Here is an 18,960-nt window from a genome sequence, read left to right as displayed (position 1 = left end):
ATGAATGGATCATTTTATAGTCCATAATAGCAAATGATTTATTTTTGGGTCTCCAGATGACTTATAGTAATATGGAACTATTGCTTACTCCATGCAAAGCACACCTAATTGTGTTACAAACAAGATGTACATATCCTAAACTCATGGCCATTGTATATCCAGGGATCACAATGCACCCTAATTAGACTTTTTTGACATTTACTAATTAAATTGAAAATCAAAATGGATCACAATAAATCCTAGTTAGATTTTTTTGCATTTATTAATTAAATTGAAAGTCTAATCAAAGTTCATGTGTATATTTATTTATTTATTATGTATTTCATTAGTTAAAATCATGGAGATTTATAGGCACTTCACCCTAGCATGTGATTAATAAGATAACTTTGTGTGTACAAGTTTAGATGGCTAAGAGTTGTATATTAGTTAATTGTACATGCACACACTCCAATTAAGTGGACTAGGACTATCTAAACTCTAGTTACATACATAATATCTATGCTATAAAATTTCTAGTTAATTAAACATTATGATATATGTGTCGATGACACTTTTTTATGTCAAAAAGTATAGCTTCATTGTGATTTTAGTAGAAAAAATATATATATGTGGCCAATTTTTGGCCCCTAGCCCATTTAGATGACATTAGAATATAAAAATATAAATAGCTTGGTATTATTTAATATCATACAAACAAATACAATGTTTATAAATTAATTTAATATCTCTCATTGGGCGATCACAAATTAGAATAGATCAATATTACATTATTTTTAGCTTCTCGGCTTCTATAATCTTTGAATACATTCTAGAATGTCCCGTGATTTTGATGATATAGAAGGATGGCTTTGAAAGTAGCATATTCCAGTCTTGCTCACTCCTTTCTCGTCCTCCATTTCCATGAGCCATCATACCCAAATCACCAAGCATTTCAGGACATTTAGTTGGTACCTTCAAATTGGGTACAACGACTTCTAACAATATAAGTTTTCCTTTTTCACCCAAAGCCTTATAGCAATTGTCAACTATCTTCACACAACTCTCATCATCCCAATCATGTAATACATTCTGTATCACCAAATCACCATATATCAATTTGTAACATATTATGTACATTCACCCATTATCTACTACCCAAAGCTAAAGCATTAGAATCAATCAATCAATCAATCACCTTCAAAATTATGCCATCTCCATGTGGTATGCTCTCAAACATATTGCCTTCCACGTGCTCAATACCTACATACCAAAAATCCAAATCATTTAAGACATGTAAAATTATAGATTTTATAGACTATTACATGTTAAATAGTTGTTAGTCCATTACTAATGGTCCATCACTATGAGAATTATGCTAATATCAACCTTAAAATGAGCAAAACCCTTGATCTTAGAAAATTTAAAAATATGAAATGACCACATTAAAAAATGTGGTATCTTAGAACCAATTAAGAAGTTTTTTTTCACTAGAAAAAATATTCACACAATCAAAACCAGAAATATAATGCATACTTATCTCATGGTGTGTGAAAATTATATGTCTATACAACTCACGTTGTCTAGTTAAGAAAAATATCACATAATCAAAACCAGAAATAATGAACTCATCAATATCATAGCCTATGAAAATCATATATGTGCAACCCCCAATAAAATGTGTATTAATATCATAGCCTATGAAAATTATATCTATGCAACCCATGCAACCCATATTGTCTCATTAGATGTGTTAAACACTATATGATTTTAAAATTAGCAATATCTATAAATATCAAAAATATCAAGTGATCACATCAAAAAAAATCTTATATGGTTTAAACCAATTAACAAGTTAATGAAATCCACTACATACAACACATAAAAACATCTATTTTTTAATCAAATACGCTAGAGTCAAATCACAACATACCAATAAGATAAAATAAAAGCTTCTTTTATAAAAGATAAAGAAAAAGGAGGAAAGAAAATAACGTATAGTGTCTATCCTTACATCATAATGTGTATTTAATCGTATCAAGCATGAAGACCACACCTTTAAGAGATGGAGAGACAAATGAATGGATGGATGGATGGATTTATTTTAAGTCCAAATATCATAAAATCTAATTTTAAGTCTGTTCCATATTTCATGTAGAAGGCATCTAACTATTTTACAAACAAGGCATACATCAGATTGCACCATTGACTATATCAAGTGTGAATACCACACCTCTATGCAATAGATGGGTCCTTGTATAACCTATGATACAAAACAATTTATTTTTGGGTTTACAGATGACTAGTAGCTATATATATTAAGACTACCTTTACTTCATGGAAAAGGCACTTAACTCTGCTACAAATGTAGCATACATACTTTCAACGTGTGACCTAAATGAAGAAACCAACTAACCTGGAATAGCCGGTGCAGTCTGAACAACGTGGGGAAGATCAAAGTTGATTCCTCGAACATGCGGATATGCCTTCACAATCACCCCCAAAGCCACTCCATGCCCGCCGCCAACGTCCACAACCGTCCCCAATTCCTCAAATCCTCTGTAACAATTCACAATCTCATGGGCGTCATGGTGAAAGACGCCATACACTCATTGATGATAGAATTAACCTCCGGATAAGCCTTCCCATAAGCCCAAATGTCCATCCCGTGAGCCTTCTCAAACGCATGGCCGCCATGGAGCACGCATTCATGGAGATGGTGCCACGTGGCCATCATCACTTCATGGATCTGCATCACAACCGATGGAACCAGGCTCGCCGGATTGTTCTCCCTAACGTACATAAGCTTTGTGCAGTCGCTCAGCGAGAATCGAACCTCCGAGGTGTCGTCACCCGCTTGGGATTGAATGAAAACGCCCCTGGCCGAAAGATATCGGAGGATGCGAAAGAGATAGTCAAGATTGGGTGTCTGGGTCGGAAGTCGGGCGGCGATTTGGTGGAGGGAAAGAGAGGCGCTCGGGCCTTGGCTTGCAATTATGTCTGGGATTTGCAGGAGGAGGGCTGATTTCAGAACAAGGGCCGGTACAAAGGAGAACATGGTCTCAAAGGCCTCCTGTGTAGACGCTGCCGCATTCTCTAGTGCTTCTGCTTCCATTTTTCTGTTGAATTGAATTGAATTGGAGGAATTAAATATCTAGTCTTGGATGCACAGGAATGCCCAGTATTTATGAAGCGAGTGGGATTTGTGTTCAAATTTGGCGATGGCGGATCAAATTTGGTGGACCAAATTTGGCGATGGCAGTCCAAATTTGGTCCACCAAATTTGGCGACGGCGGACCAAATTTGGTCCACAAGACTATGATTGTGAAATCCACTACTTTGCCTTTTACTCCCAAAGTAGAAACTATGATGACCCATTAAATTTCTATGGCAAAATCTTCGCTGCAGGATGGGATTTCTGCTAAGACTGAGCAATGGCTGACCAAAATTGCCCCACAAGATCATTATTAAAAAGTCCATTATTTTCAATTTCACCAGCTCATATCAATGAGGAAAATGATGAAGCTAAAGAAAAGGATGGCCAGGCGTGGGATCCATCCATGCATACCCTGGATCTCATTGATGTGGATAAATAAGTCGGGTATTCAATTGATGAGTGATGAGTAATAAGTGGGGTCAGTTGATCTTATGGTTAATTTTTGTCTAATCTTTCAATTTAGGTTGTCCTCAATTTCGAAAGAGGATATGGATGTGATCTTTCATCTTTTTTGAAAATATATAAATGAGATCAATTTAAAGTCAATAGAGAGAGTAATAGGCATACATCCTTTAGGACAAGTTTTTCAAGTTGTGACATACATCTCGTCTATCGAGTTTGCCTATATCAATTCCCAAATGGAGTCTCATGAGAATACAACTCTCCCACAAGATTGCTCAATTTGGATGGATTTAAGGGCATACATCTCTCTTACAACTTTGCTCAAATTGTATGGATTTTTCTTATATTGAATAAAATGAAGCTTTCCAATGGATTATTGTGTGTTTAGAATGCCATTAATTCTTCTTTTAGCATTGTCCCTCGAATTGACAAAATAATTCAGATCATTGAGACATTTAATCTCCCCTCTATTGTTACTATTATTGTCATGTAGCCATTTGTTTTTATCTTTATGATCTATATCCATGTAGTAGTTTGTTTTTATCTTTATGATTTCTATCCATGTAGTTGTTTGTTTTTATTTTAATGCTTTCTATTCGACATTGTATGAACTTAAAAGGTGTTAAATATCTACTCTCTTTTTTTAATATTTGTACTATTATTTCTTATAAATGATAATTTTAACACCTATTCATCAAAAATAAGCCCACTACTTCGTCTTCTACTTCACAAGAGGGGGAAACTTTATGACTCATATAAATCAAAGATAGTGTTAATGGCATCTCATTATTAAAAAGAATGAGTGTTATAAAGTGTAATAAGAAAGATCTAAAATATTCCAATATCAAAAAAAGAGTGTTGAATTTTTAGTAAAGTCGGTAACATTTTGAAACATATTGTGTGACATAATAATTGAATAAATTCCATTATTGTAAAGTTGACTCTTTGTTTTATTTTGGAATAAGTTATTCTAGAATAAGAAAATCAATTAAATAATTGGAAAACTTTAAAATAAATTGATTACTGTAATAGATATGTGGATCTCTCAAAAGGATAGTTGTGTTAGTTTTTCAAGGGCACAATGTAGACAATTATTATCATTATAATTTGTTGTAATTTTTAATTTCACTAGTTCATATCAATGAAGAAAAAGATAAACTTAAAGAATGGATACTGCATATCTCACTAATGTATGGGATGAATCAAGAGATTGAGACCTCATCCCCCATCTATTGCTAATGTCATTGACATCACCTATTTTCTTGTCATGTAGTTTTTTGTTTCTATTTATATGATTTCTATTCAACATTAGCTCCATATGGACTTTAGGTATGTTTTATATCCACTCTTTTTTTAATATTTGTAATATTATCTTTTAAAAATGATAATTTAGACATGTATTCATATAAAAGGAAGGAAACTACCTTATCTTTTAGTCTCAGTGGGAAAGGAAACTTTATGACCCACATGACTTAAAGGCAGTGTTAGTCAAGTTGATTACAAAAAGGAATGAGGTATATAAAACGTAATAAGAAAGATCTAAAATATTGCAATAATAAAAAAGCAAGAAGTGTGGAATTTTTGATAAAATTGATAACATTTTAAAACATAATGTGTGACATAAGAATTGAATTGATTTCATCATCGTAAATTTGACTCTTTTTTTATTTTGGAATAAATTATTATAGAATAAGAAAATCTATTTAATACTTTTAAAACTTTATTAGTGTAATAAATATGCAAATTTGTCCAAAAAGACACTTGTGTCAACTTTTCAAGAATGTGATTTAGACATATTTTTTTTCAATGAATGTATATAATATATATAATAATCATTTAAAAATTAAAGTAGTAAAGAATATTATAATAGAATTGTATTTGTGGGAGTGTATTTATCATTATAATTTGTTGTCTTTTCTTGGTTTATTATTGTTAAATGTAAATTGGTCACACTTGATCATACGTTGGACCTTTCTATTGTTGTATTTGATCATACTTGATTCAAGTACAATGTGTTGTGTTTGACTTACATACTAACCTAAGTATAAATCAAGGGCAATTTTGAAATCTACATTTTTTATCAAATATCAATATATGTGTGAGTTAAATGATCATTTAAATTCTTTATTGACTGCAAATCTTGAGTTATATAAAATTTTAGAGAAGGAACTCTAAGTCTAGTTTATTTTTTAAGACTTAGTGGATTGTGAAGATGGTGAAATTAATTTCAATTTTCTTAGAGCATAAATAGTCAACTTTATATTTCTTTACACTTTTGAAATTCTACTTAAGTCACCCTAATGACTTAAATGTAAATTTTAAATTTCAAAGAAACTATTTTGAGGAGGTTAAAAAAATAAAGGTTATATATATGAATAAGGAGGGGATGGTTATTTTCCTTGAAAAAAATTATTCATATATGTATGTGTAGGAGTAGAAAGAGACTTTGAGCTCTTCCTTTTTGGATTTCAACAAAGAAGAATATTGTTGGACAACGAACTTGTGTATTGTTTTTATGCTATGTTTTTTTCTTATATATTAATTTTGTAGCTTTTCTCCAAATATTTTGTCATGTGGTGGATGAATTAATGCAATAGTGGATGTAAAATTGGGTCCTATAAGATCTATAAATCAAGAAAGCCTAGGTTAATTTATCTTTTATTATGTTAAGGGGCATTTCCTCATTTAAAGCCTTGTAATTTTTATTCAAATCTACTCATTATTTTTAGGAAAAACTACATTATTGGCCCAACCTTATGCAGTGTTTTATCTTTTAGTTTTATTTTTAATTTATGTAGCTTTATCACTTTCTAGTTAAAATCATAAAAGCCTAAAATTCCATCTTATAAGAGAGTTACCCATGTCAAGTACAAAGGAATGTCATTTTATCTAATATTGATCTCTCCAACTATTACAAACTTTTTTGACCATTGATCATTGGATGATCTATCTATTTTCAATAAAAACATTGCTAAAACTAGGAGTTGGTTTATAGATGAACAATATAAATTCATGTACATAAACTAATATAAGCTATGCTACTAGACTAATACTTAAGAAATACATCCAATGGTATACACACTACTAACATGATATTGGATAGAGGCATACATTAGAAATTAAATTATCCACCAATAACACACAAAATAATGACACTTATCACCAATAATATTTAATGAGAATGACAATACCACAAATAACCATGCAAAGGGAATGGTGATAAATGTCAATAAAGGCATTGAGAATTATGGTAGTCATTAATTTAATTATATAAAAAAATGTAAATGACTAACAATAATGTATAATAAGAACAGTGATAGTCACCTATAATTATGCCAAGAGAATCTTGTATATAAATAAAGAACCAATGACCTAACATTAAATAAGAAAGCATAATAGACACATGGCATAGAGTGTCATCATGATGAAATTTAAATCTGCATGGAAGTTGAAATTTGTTCCTCTATATCAAATTGAGCTTTCTAAATGGCATTCAAGCAGTCATTAATGGAATACAATTAATGTCCCTTGATGTCATTCAAGAACCCTCTCATGCATGTTCAATACTAGAAGTGGATTATATCCTTGTTATATTTATTTTATTTTTTTGATCTCTTGCAAATTTTATCTTAGATATTATTCCCTTCATGTTATCCTTAGAATTTTCATGCCAATTTTGAATGGTTAATAAGGTACACTCTCCTCATAGCTCTACAAATTATCCTAACATAAGAAGGTCCTAAATAAATAAAATATTGTGACACAAAATGTAAGGTACACAACCCTTAAACCATATTGCACAAATAAATAATTTTCTCATAATTACAATAATATAAAAATAAAATCGATATTATCTCAAAATTCACATTAAGTATCAAATACGTCTCAATAAAGTAGTGTTTAATATAGGTGTTAACATATAAATGAGATAAATAATTGTTACAACTTAGGCCCTCATGCCCAAAGGCTAACTCACCTCTCAATAAAGTAGTGCTTGAACTAGGTGTTAACACATGTAAATGAGATACATGTATAATTGTTACAACTTAGGCCCTCATTCCCAAAAGCTAACTCAATTCAATAATAATGTACAAGTATAAGAATATATAGTAAATGATGTATGTTTAATATAATCAAGTGTCTATCAAAACCATCAACCTCAATTGTCATCTACAAGCTCGAGAGAGGAGAACATGGTTTGAGCGCTTTTCTACCCAACCATGAAGCTTACACTCCCCTAAAATATTCCATGACATGAAAGATACTCGAACTTGCATGAAATGTCTTGCTACCTAGAAACAATAAGCATGAGGGAAACCCTAGTGCAACCTAACATATCTACATGCATGTTTGTTTGTATAAAATACATTGTCCTACTATCATGATATGGAACATAATTTTATAAAAAAATTAGGCTAGTTCATATATTTCAATGAATACATGACTTTGTTCAAAGTACTTGCAATATATCATTAGATCCCAAAAAGATGACTGACCTTCTCTATTTACCCATATTCAACACCCATTCCTAGAAACATAAACCCAACACACACCAAGAAAACAATATTCTTTCCTTAAAATAAAACACTAATGCAAACATGTATATGCTTAAATAAATTTACTTCTTTCTCTTTTCATGCATATGATAGTGGTACAGGAGCACCTACCTATGAAAACATGCACCAAGAACAAAATGATTTTCTATTAGCCTAGAAGAAATGTAATAAGACCCTATGGGTCCTTTTTGTAATTCAATGTCCTAGGAGTGTGACAAGTTTGTCCATGTTTGGGTCAAATTGTCATCTAGGGTCTAGTAGAGCACATTGAGTCAATAAGGGTCACAATGGTCTAAATTGAGGCATCAAGTGACCACACGTATTTTTAAGTCATTTTTAATGTTTTAGAATCAAATGTAATCATTTTGGGGGACTATGATAGTTTGGAGTCTAAGTTGGTTGAATAATGCAAAAGTTGTCATATTGTCAATTTGTTGTCATGACAATTTTGCACTTTTTTGTAAGATGTGATTCTCCAGCAGTCAATTCAGTTTGAAAAATAATTGGAGGAGTTTGTGGTCATTTGGGAGATACCTTTAAAGGCCCCAAATACTGAAGGGTGTAAGTTGGTTGATTTGGAAAGGAAATTGAAGCACCAAGAACTGTTGGAAACTTGGAAAACCATCTATTTTTTGTTGATTACATACTGAAGGTGGATTGACAAGAATGCTCATGGCATAGTTTATGTAACTAGATCATTTTATCTTTTTTTTACTTTTAGTGTGAAGTTTTGAAGCGATCGCTGCCCCATTCTACGAGCAAATCTCTATCAAGTAGCCTAAAACCTTCAAACCCCTAGGATTTGACTACAATAACGGGTTTTGGCCTATCAATCCTTAACTGAACACGTTGTCACTATAGGAGATGATAGGCCATTGTATCATATATCAGTTCCAAAAGCCACTAAGAAGATACAACAGGGCGAGGAGGATGGAGAACTAACCCTAGGTCTGACATCTCTATGTAACAAACCGGTTTGATGAGTGCAGTGCGTGAGAATTAAGTGGTAGAGCACTGGAAAGGGGTTTGAATGTGGTAGAAGAGTACTTTGGAGGTTTACATAACATTTCATGGTCAGTGATGGTCACCCATTAGGAGAACCAAACCATCTTGTGGAAGGTGTTCTGTCAAATAGGTCTAATAGCCCTATTAGGTCTGTTAGTGCAGTATTGGTTGGGACATCTGCAAGTTGGTCTAGTATCGAAAACTAAGATATTATTGAGAACTCCCAAAAGGGTATCTAAAAATATAATTTGTTTTCCTATATCCTCAAGGTGTCAAAATTTATCACCCGATTCCTTCAAATGGAGGCCTAATAGCAGTCGGTTCAGTTTGTGGGGAAGCGAGTCAAAATTGATGTTCCAGTGGATTTAAACCATGAAATCCTATTTCATTTGTGTTAAGGTGTAGTGAGAACACCCCTCCAAGGATTGTTGTATTGAATTGGTCAAGTGGGCCATTCAAACCCTAAAGCCTAGTAGTAGCTCACTCATGTATGCAAGGGTGTGGGTAGTCACACAAGAACTTGGGAAGTGTTAATTGTTTGTAAGTGGACATAGTGGAGCCTTTGGGTCTTCCAAGGTTTTTTTTGGTGTCATTGAGCCATTGCTTGACTTGGTATTGTGTAAGGATCTTTGGAATTAGGGATTTTGGTTGAGTTTGTGTGCCTTAGAGATTGGTTGGTTCACGATTATCCTTCTAGTTTGTTGCCTCCTCATCATATTGGTATCAGAGCGGGATTTTGAAGATCACTCAGGTGGTGTGATCTTAGTGTATGTCAAAGGAAGAGATTGAAATAGGGGCTGACAAAATGCCTCCTAAGAGTATGTCACAAGATGTGGTGAAGAAGTTGATTGAAGAGATGCTTGAGTCCAAGCTTGAAGAATTGAAAAAGACTAAGGATAAGCAAGATGGAAGTGAAACTGATGAAGAAGGGGATAAAGAAGATGGTTAATCCTCCAAGAGGGTAGAGAAGATACCTGCAGATCAGAGGGCATTTGTAGACGTCTGAGGTCAATCAATAGGGACGCCATTGATGGGTTGCCTATATATAGTGGAAGTATGGAAGCAGAAGAGGTGATAGACTGGATTGAGGCATTGATCAGTCATTTTGAGTACAAAGAAATCCCTAAAGATAAGAGAGTTAAGTTGGAAAAAGCAAGGTTGAAGGGGTCTCCTCTTACATGGTGGAACTATGTACAAGGGGAGAGAGTTAAGGAGGGAAAGAGTATGATAACCTCTTGGGAAAGGATGAAGGCTAAAGTCAAGGCACAATTCATGTCCATTGACTATGAAGTGCAGATGTACAAAAAATTGTAGAACCTCAACTAGAGAGACCTTGATGTGAATGCATATACGAAGGAGTTTCATAAACTCAGTCTTGGATCAAAGAGACAAGAAGAGGAGTCAGAGAAAGTGGCCAGGTACTTGAACGGCCTAAGGATGAACATCCAAGATGAGATCAACATCTTGGCACCGGAGACAGTGAACAAGTATTTTCAATTGGCCCTAAGGGCATAAGAGAAAATAATAAGAAGAATTGAGTAGGGTAATAGAGGTAAAGGAGGGAGAATTTTAAGAGGCAGAGGCAGTTCTGGAGGAAGAAGTCCTAACCAAAGGTCTAGTGGTGAGTCTAACCAAGGAAAGAAAGTTGGGGACTCAAGTAGCAGAGGAGGCTACTGTGGGAGAAGACTTAATGGAAGAGGTGGGACAAATGGATCAGGGAGAGGATCCAAGTTCTCCAGTATGAGATGCTATAACTACAACCAGATGGGGAACCTGGCCTGCAGGTGTCCAGAGAAGACCTCAACTTCTTATGATGGTGAGAGGAGAACCACTTTTACTCAAGCAGATGAAAGGAGTGTGACATCTCCTGAAGTGAATTTGACATTAGAGATGGGAAAGAACTTGATGATCAAGAGGGCACTGCTCAAGGAACTAGTGAAGACTGAGCCACCCCAAAGAAAGGCTTTGTTTAGAGTTGACTGTAAGATTCAAGGTAAGGTTTGTAAAGTTGTCATAGGTTCAGGGTCTACTGATAACATTGTATCTTTGGAAGTAGCAAACAAGTTGAACTTGGAAAGGACACCCCATATTTGTCCATATAGGGTCAGTTGGTTGAAAAAAGGGCAACACATACTCATGAATGAACAAGCATGGGTAGAGTTCAATATTGGGGGGTATAAGAATAAAATTTTGTGTGACATCCTTCCAATGGATGCTTGCCATCTTTTGCTTGGCAGACCATGATAGTTTGCAAAAAGGCTCATCATGATGGAGAAAATAATGCTTACTCTTTCCAAAAGGATGGTGTGACTTTTAGGATACAGTCAGTGGTAGAAGGGGATCCACAACATGTAGCATCTAGTGTGATGATGTAAGGGGGAAAATAATTCATTGATACACTAAAGGAGGAAGGTGGAGTAGGTTTTGCTTTGATTGTGAAGCCCAAGGAAGAAAGGAAGAAGGGTGTGAGTGAGGTAGGACCTAAGGAGGTCAGGGAGCTTCTAGAGAGGTACAAAGGAGTGGTTGCAAATGACATACCAGACTCCTTGCCACCTATCAAAGATATTAGTCATTAGATTGACCTCAAGAGTGGGTACCATCAGAAAAGGATAAGAGAGGGGGATGAATGGAAGATTGCATTTAAAACCAATGAAGAGTTGTATGAGTGGCTTGTGATGCCTTTTGGTCTTTCAAATGCCCCTAGCACCTTTATGCGACTAATGAATGAAGTCTTGTAGGAGTTTATAGGGAAATTTGTGGTATTCAGTAAGAGAAAGGAGGAGCACTTGAAACACTTGGGGGTAGTCTTGAAGTGGCTGGAAGAGAAGAAGTTGATGATAAATTTAGAAAAGTGTAACTTCATGAAGCAGGAATTGGTGTGCTTAGGCTTTGTCATCTCTAAGGGTGACTTGAAGATGGATTCTTCCAAGGTAGAGGATATTTTGAACTGGCCTACACCTAAGACAACTAGAGAGGTAAAAGTTTTCATGGTTTGCCAACATTTTATAGGAAATTCATTAGAAATTACAGTGATATTTGTGCACCTATGTTAGAACACCATCAAGGGTGGTGGTAAGGTGAAGTTTGTGTGGACCAAAGAAGAAGATAAGATTTTTGAGTGTTTAAAATAGAAAGTTGCCAAGTACCTAGTCCTAGTATTGCCTGATTTCAGTAAGGTCTTCACCATTGAATGTGATGCAAGTGGATTGGCAATAGGAGCAACATTGAGCCAAGAGGGGAGAACGGTGGCCTTTTTCAATGAAAAAAGAAATGAAGCAAAGAGGAGGTATTCCTCATATGATTTAGAGTTGTATGCCATGGTACAAGCTCTGAAAAAGTGGAGGCATTACTTGCTTCCTGAGGAGTTTATTGTGTATACTGACAATCATGCTCTTAGTTTTTTGAATGGACAGGAGAAGCTCAGTCATAGGCATATGAAATGGGTTGAAAGTCTTCAAGTATACACCTTCATCATCAAACACAAGAAAGGGGTAGCCAATAAGATTGCAGATGCTTGTTGGGTGAATATTTCGTCACCAGCATACTAATGACAAAATATAGAATTCACACAAAGCTATGCTAAGAAATTAATCTCTCCTCTCATCAAGGGGAGGTTCCCTATGAAATTTCTCCTCTAATTAATAAGAAATTAAATTTGTTGGTTGGTGTTGCCCACATATAACACTCTTTTTTCAGAGTTTATGTATTCTCCCTTCACCTGGTTACAATTTCTCCATCTCTTTAGATACTTAAAGAAAAGAACTATGAATCTAACAAACTACACCAAGAGGTACTATTAAGCAACACAAAGTCTCCTTGAAGGTAACACTAACTCAAACTGATTATTACAAATCAAACAATTAGAAACTTAGCTTGTAGCTCAAAGTCTTCAAGTATAAATTTCTAATCCTTTAAAGTACAAGTAACTGCAGCAATACAAAGCTTACCACTAACTACTTAATTTATCTGAAGATTTCCCAAATATGCTAAGAGCACACAGTCTACTTGCACGATTTAGGAGTTCTTTAACCCACATAACAATATCTTCAAGATCCAAGAAATAAAGAACATATATATTCAATGGACATAGGAACATTAAATTATATAAACAATTTTCTTGATACAACACAAAGTTTGAGATCAACAAAACTATTTTCTTTATTTGCTTGATAGAATTTTCACCACAAAGCCCAAAGTTTTAGTTGGGATAAAATTCTGCAGAGTTTTGCTAAGCATGAAAAAGATAAATATTTACAAATGAGGTCCTCCTTATATAGGAAAAGAAGTTGAGAAAAAGGTGGGCACAGTTGACTTATTCAACTGCACAGTCCCATTTTACTACAACTACAACATAAAGAAAACGTGCAACTGCATAAAAATTGACAGTATTTTATCGGTGCAATTGCATAAAGAAAAGGTGCCAAAAGGAGTCACTTCATTCTTCATTCTCCTCCTCATTGGATTTCTGAAAATATTTGAACTTAGCTAGGATAGCTTTCATCTCTGCTTCGTTCGACATTGGGGTAGAACTTGTGATCACTCGGACGTGGGAAATTGCATCTTCAATCTTTACCTATTTCTTTTTAACATCCTTCAGCATGGATGCGAGGACTTCAAAACTGGCCTGGATCTCTAACAGCTTATCAAATGTATCAAGTGAGAAATCTTGTCCCGTGCAGTGATCCATCAAGAAAAAGAATTCCTACTTGATAACTTCAGCAGTAACGAGATTTTGATTGTCATCATATAAATAACAAGGAAGATCAGCAACTTTGGCAAAAATGAGATCAACCTCGTCATCACCTTCTTTCTTCTCTTGGTCCAGTTCCACAATCATTAACCTTATTGTCTCTTGCTTATGAGACAATAAAGACGAGATCTGGATGTACTTATCCCTTGTGGGAATTACCTTATTTTCAACAAGGACATCTATCCTGAATTCCTCCATTTAGATCCAAAAGGTAGTACTTTTCACAACTTCCTCAATCTCTTGTGATAAAGAGGTTTTGAGTCCTTGCATCTGACTTTGGATTACTTCATAATCTGACAATAGTCCCACTGTTGAGCTCAGAAGATGAGAGCCTTCTAACCTTACCTGTGAAATCCACTCATCCATCACTCGGCCTTTAGCTCCTACCTGTTCAATCTTCTTTAGAGCTTTGGTGTCGATTGAGGATCCTATGGGCTCGATTTCTTGTGAAGATTGTGTGACTTTGAGAAGAACATTGGTCAGTTGTTCACACTTTTGCTTTAATTCATGCTTTTCATCCCTCTCCTGATCAAATCTTCTCAACAAGGAATCAAAAGTTGTCTAAGAGTCCAATTTGACACTCTCATGTGTCTCCACCCTGAGTTCTACGACTTGCATGGTATAATCCTCAGGTCGTATGTTGCCTTTGTCCTTATCTGATGATGGCACCATGACCTCAATATACTTTCTTTCAGAAGTAGGGTCTACTACCACCTGAGATATCGTCTTTGGCTTCTTTGTTCCCTTAGGCTTTGGAGGAACCAAAAGCTCAAAGTTAAACTCATCTGGAGAAATTACCTATTTTTTCCTCTTAGGGGCCACTGCTTCCATCCAAGGGGGTAATTCTAGATTGGCCGATGGAGTAGTAGCTCCTTGCTAATTTTGAGTTGAAGTTTCGGGAGCAAGTTGACTACAGATCAGAGCAATTATGAGTGTTATTGATGGCACCGATATTGAAGTTTCTAGTGGAATATTTGTTGCTGTTGACACCTCTTCAGTTATAGATGGGAGAGTTGAAGGCGTCGTGAATGCAACTTCAGCACTTACCAATGGTGGAATTTCTATGGTGGTGGTGGTAGTGACAGGTTAGTTACTGAAACCTGTTCTGCAAGTGCCTCTTCCAAGGCTTCATTAAAATCCATCATCGTGGATTCAATGGTAGACGAAGGGATATCATCTAGATTGGAGAAGTTGGTTATTGTGAAAAAATGATTGGCAGACTTTGATTGCGCCATGCCCATACTTAGATCCCCATCCGAAAAATCCTCATCCTCTTGGTTAGAGACAGATTCAATAGAGTGGACGATTACCTGTGAGGTGATCGGGGCATCGACCTTAGTTGGGTGTGATGTTTCTTCAGCTTGTACTTCCTCTTGTCAAGGAATTTCACCTTCTTCAATTTCCTTGGCAGGTGACTGTTCTGGCTCTTTAGTCACTGCTTCCTATACTGCGGATGATGATTCACCCTTTTTGGATCCTTTCACTGTAATTTTAATCTTGGGCCCTTTCCCTTTTGATTGTATCACAGGAGCTAAGGATAGTGCTTGTGGGTCTGCCCTGCTCTTTGTTCTCGTCTCAGCTATAGTTGTCTTGCTGATTGGGCCATCACTGTTATCATCATCTCCTAAACTAGCAGGAAGTTGTTTCATCCTGAGATTTTTCCTTACTAGCCATGCATTGTTGTTTGCTAGGATGGGAGCAATCCTTTGAGTGATTGATTTTCTCTCCTTCTTTGACCATTATACGGGAGGAAGCAGAGAGTCAACAATTTTCTTCTCATAATAGACCGGGTCTATTATGTCATCCGTATCTTCCATGGCCATTGGGATCTTTGCTAAATACAAGTTTTCAATTTGTTCCAGAGTAAGGCGGCTGAAATCCATCCTTCTTATAGCCTCATCATTTTGACAGTCTACCCAAACATCTTCCACCCTATAAACATGAGTATAACTACTTTTGAGTTTGTTCTTTATGCCATGAAAGTCAAAATTGTTTTGGGCCTTGAATCTTCTCATGGTATTCCACTGTATTTCTTCCTCCATGTTTTTGGCCTTAGGGTCGGTTAGCACTAAGTGCCTGTCGATTGATTCTGGGAACTTCAGCCCAATCTTATGTGCTTGTGATTGTTTTTCATGCACATTAATCAGTTCACTGCACAACTCCATGAGAATGATTTTGTCTAAAGGGAACCTTGGTAGAATAAAGGGCTCACCTAAGAAATATCCAATTCGGATGTAAGTGAATGTGGGAAACTGCAGGAATACACAGCCAAAATGAGATACCCTGTTATAAGCAGCCTCTGATATTCTCTATTTTTGCAGGCCCTTATCAAACATGCACTTCCATACAGCGAAGAAGGTGTCATTAACTATTCTGTAATGACTACCTTGATTCTTGATAGTAAATTGATCATAGTAATCCCAAATAGGTACCAACCTCTTATCACCCTTAGTAGATAAGCATGGATATTGCCTCATTGAAGTAGCCGCATAAACCAGGTATGAGGTCATATAAAATTTCAGTGTTACTTTGACCTCCTTCAACTGAGCACAGAGGGCATCACTAATCTATTCACCCCAATCAATTCTTGCTGCTCCTTTCCTAATTATTTTCATGTAGTAGCACATCCATCTTTGAAACTAATGAGAGTCTTTTAACTCTCTCACCCTTGATAACATGGTGACCATGTCGTTGTACTCCTCATTGAAATCACTCCTGGGAAATCCCTTAGGCCATTGTGAGGTTAGGTAACCTCTTGCAGCAGAGAGGAAAATAGTATTGATTACCTTCTTGCATTTATCCTCATTTTTCTCATAGTACTCTTGAGCACTTTCTTGAGTAATATCAACCACCTCTTCAACTTGGGAACCCTTGAAGACACTATTGAAAAATACATTGTCCAGGGTTATGATGACATTCTGATCTTCATCTTTCACCTATCTTGTATTTGGATCAAAGTGATCCACTACTGCAGGCACAAATTCTGGATCATGAGTTGCAACTGGAAAAGATGCATATTTATGCAACTCGGAGTTGATCAGATTAGTTAGGCGAGCAGGAGCCTTCTCAAATCAGTCAATGAATTCTTGCATATTTATGTGCCTGATTTTAGTGTCTCTGATCTCCTTGATATTTGAGTCTACTGAACTCTCTGGGTACAGATTCAAGTACTTGTCGTACTTGTACTTCATCTTTCTTGATGATGTTTTACTTGGAGAAGATTCCATCTGACTTGAGGAAGGCTCGGATTTGTTTTGAGGGAGCTTTGACATTTGTGATGACTACATTCAACACTAAGGATTATCTCTTCATCATTATCAAAACCAAATTTTCTCAAACGGATCAAAAAACGGGACTCAAAACAGGCTTGGGAGTAAAACTGCCAAAAACAGCAGGTCGGGGAAAAAAGTCCAAAATGCTCTTTTGAAAACAAAAATTGCACATCGAACTTTAAAGACTGATGTGAAAGGATAAACACCTTGATCAGCACATTGGACTTTAAAGTCTGATATGCAAGGGTAAATAATGTTGATTAGCACATCAGACTTTAAAGTGTGATGTGCAAACTTGGGGTAAGTTATCAGCACATTGGACTTTGATGTGCAATCCGAGGAAAAAAAATCAGCAAGGGTAAAACCATTGGAAAAAACTAGCACGTTGGACTTTAAAGTCCAATGTGCACACAAAGGGAAAAGCAATCAGTTGACATGTCGGGTTTTAAAACCAGACATGTTAACCAAACCTTCACATCATGATCCCGCATATCGGACTTTAAAATCCGATATGCGGAGATTCCTCCACCCAACTGCATACCGGACTTAAAATCCGCTATGCAGCATGGAAAAAGAAGACTCTAGAGGAATCAAATTTTAAAACTTGATAGTCCTCTCAACAAAAACCAAAAACCAAAAAAAGAACAAAACAAGGAAAAGAAAGCGCAAAACAGGGAAAGAAACCTGAAAAGAAAACACGAAACCCTACCTTAAAAATCCGATGATGGAAAAATCTGATGATGGAGAGATCCAATCTGAGTTGCGGTGAGCAAAGCGATGGAGGGCATGCAGAGAAAAAGAAAACACAAATGATAATGAAGAAATGAACCCTAAAATAAATAAATAAACCCCAAAAATTAGCAATAAATGTGAAATTAATGACTAACATGCAGGATAAAAACCCTTGCAAGTCGGACTTTAAAGTCTAACATGCAATCTCTGGCCAAACAGTCTGCAGTTCAGAGGAAGACTACCTACAGGTCAGACTTTAAAGTCTGAACTACAGGCTTAGACCACCTACAAGTCGGACTTTAAAGTCTGACTTGCAGGCTAAAAACCCTAGCAAATGCACATCAGACTTTAAAGCCTGATGTGCATAAAGCAAAGAAAGACCCTGCAGTTCGGACTTTAAAGTCCGAACTGTAGGTAAAATTGCAAACTTAGAATAACTAAGAAAACACTAAAAATGAAAAGCAAGAAGCTAAACGAACTAACCAACAAAGTCGATTAAGCTCTCCCGGAGACCGTGAGGTATGAAACAGACCAGTTTCGTAGGGTTGCCTCATGATTTTTGGCCGCGCTGAAATCGAGGACAACACTACTCTAAGTAGAAGGGTGTTGACAGTGCAAGAAGCGCACTTGCAGAGTATGGGTGTTGAAGCACTCAAAGGATTGTATGAAGAGGACCAAGATTTCAAGGAAATATATGAAGTATGTTGTGAGTTTGCAAATGCTTTTCATGGAGAGATTTATGACTAAACCTTGCAGGATGGTCTTTTGTTCAAGGGGTGTCAATTATGTATCCCTAGGTATTCAATGAGGGATAATATAGTAAAGGAGAAACATAGTGATGGTTTAGGAGGTCAATTTGGGATAAATAAGACTTTGGACCTAGTTAGGAGATTTTACTTTTGATCAAAGATGCAGACTAATATCAGAAAGTTTGTGGAGAGTTGTATTGTGTGTCAGAGAGCAAAGGGGGTCTCAACCAATGCAGGGTTGTACCAACCTTTACCTATACCATGTAGACCATGGAAAATTTTGAGTATGGACTTTGTGATG

The 18,960-nt window shown here is 35.8% G+C and overlaps 1 long non-coding RNA gene across 1 annotated transcript; it reads right to left on the bottom strand.

The window, feature by feature from the left end:
- Positions 1–651: 651 nt before the first annotated feature.
- Positions 652–3,955, bottom strand: LOC131066219 (uncharacterized). The gene is made up of 3 exons (XR_009111632.2): positions 2,393–3,955; positions 1,175–1,239; positions 652–1,068 (listed from the first exon to the last, which is right to left on the bottom strand). It is a non-coding gene; the product is annotated as an uncharacterized LOC131066219 (long non-coding RNA).
- Positions 3,956–18,960: the final 15,005 nt, after the last annotated feature.

The sequence above is a fragment of the Cryptomeria japonica genome, chromosome 5, assembly GCF_030272615.1.
Source record: "Cryptomeria japonica chromosome 5, Sugi_1.0, whole genome shotgun sequence".
NCBI classification, from domain to species: domain Eukaryota; kingdom Viridiplantae; phylum Streptophyta; class Pinopsida; order Cupressales; family Cupressaceae; genus Cryptomeria; species Cryptomeria japonica.
This window is presented reverse-complemented; position numbering and strand designations above follow the sequence as displayed.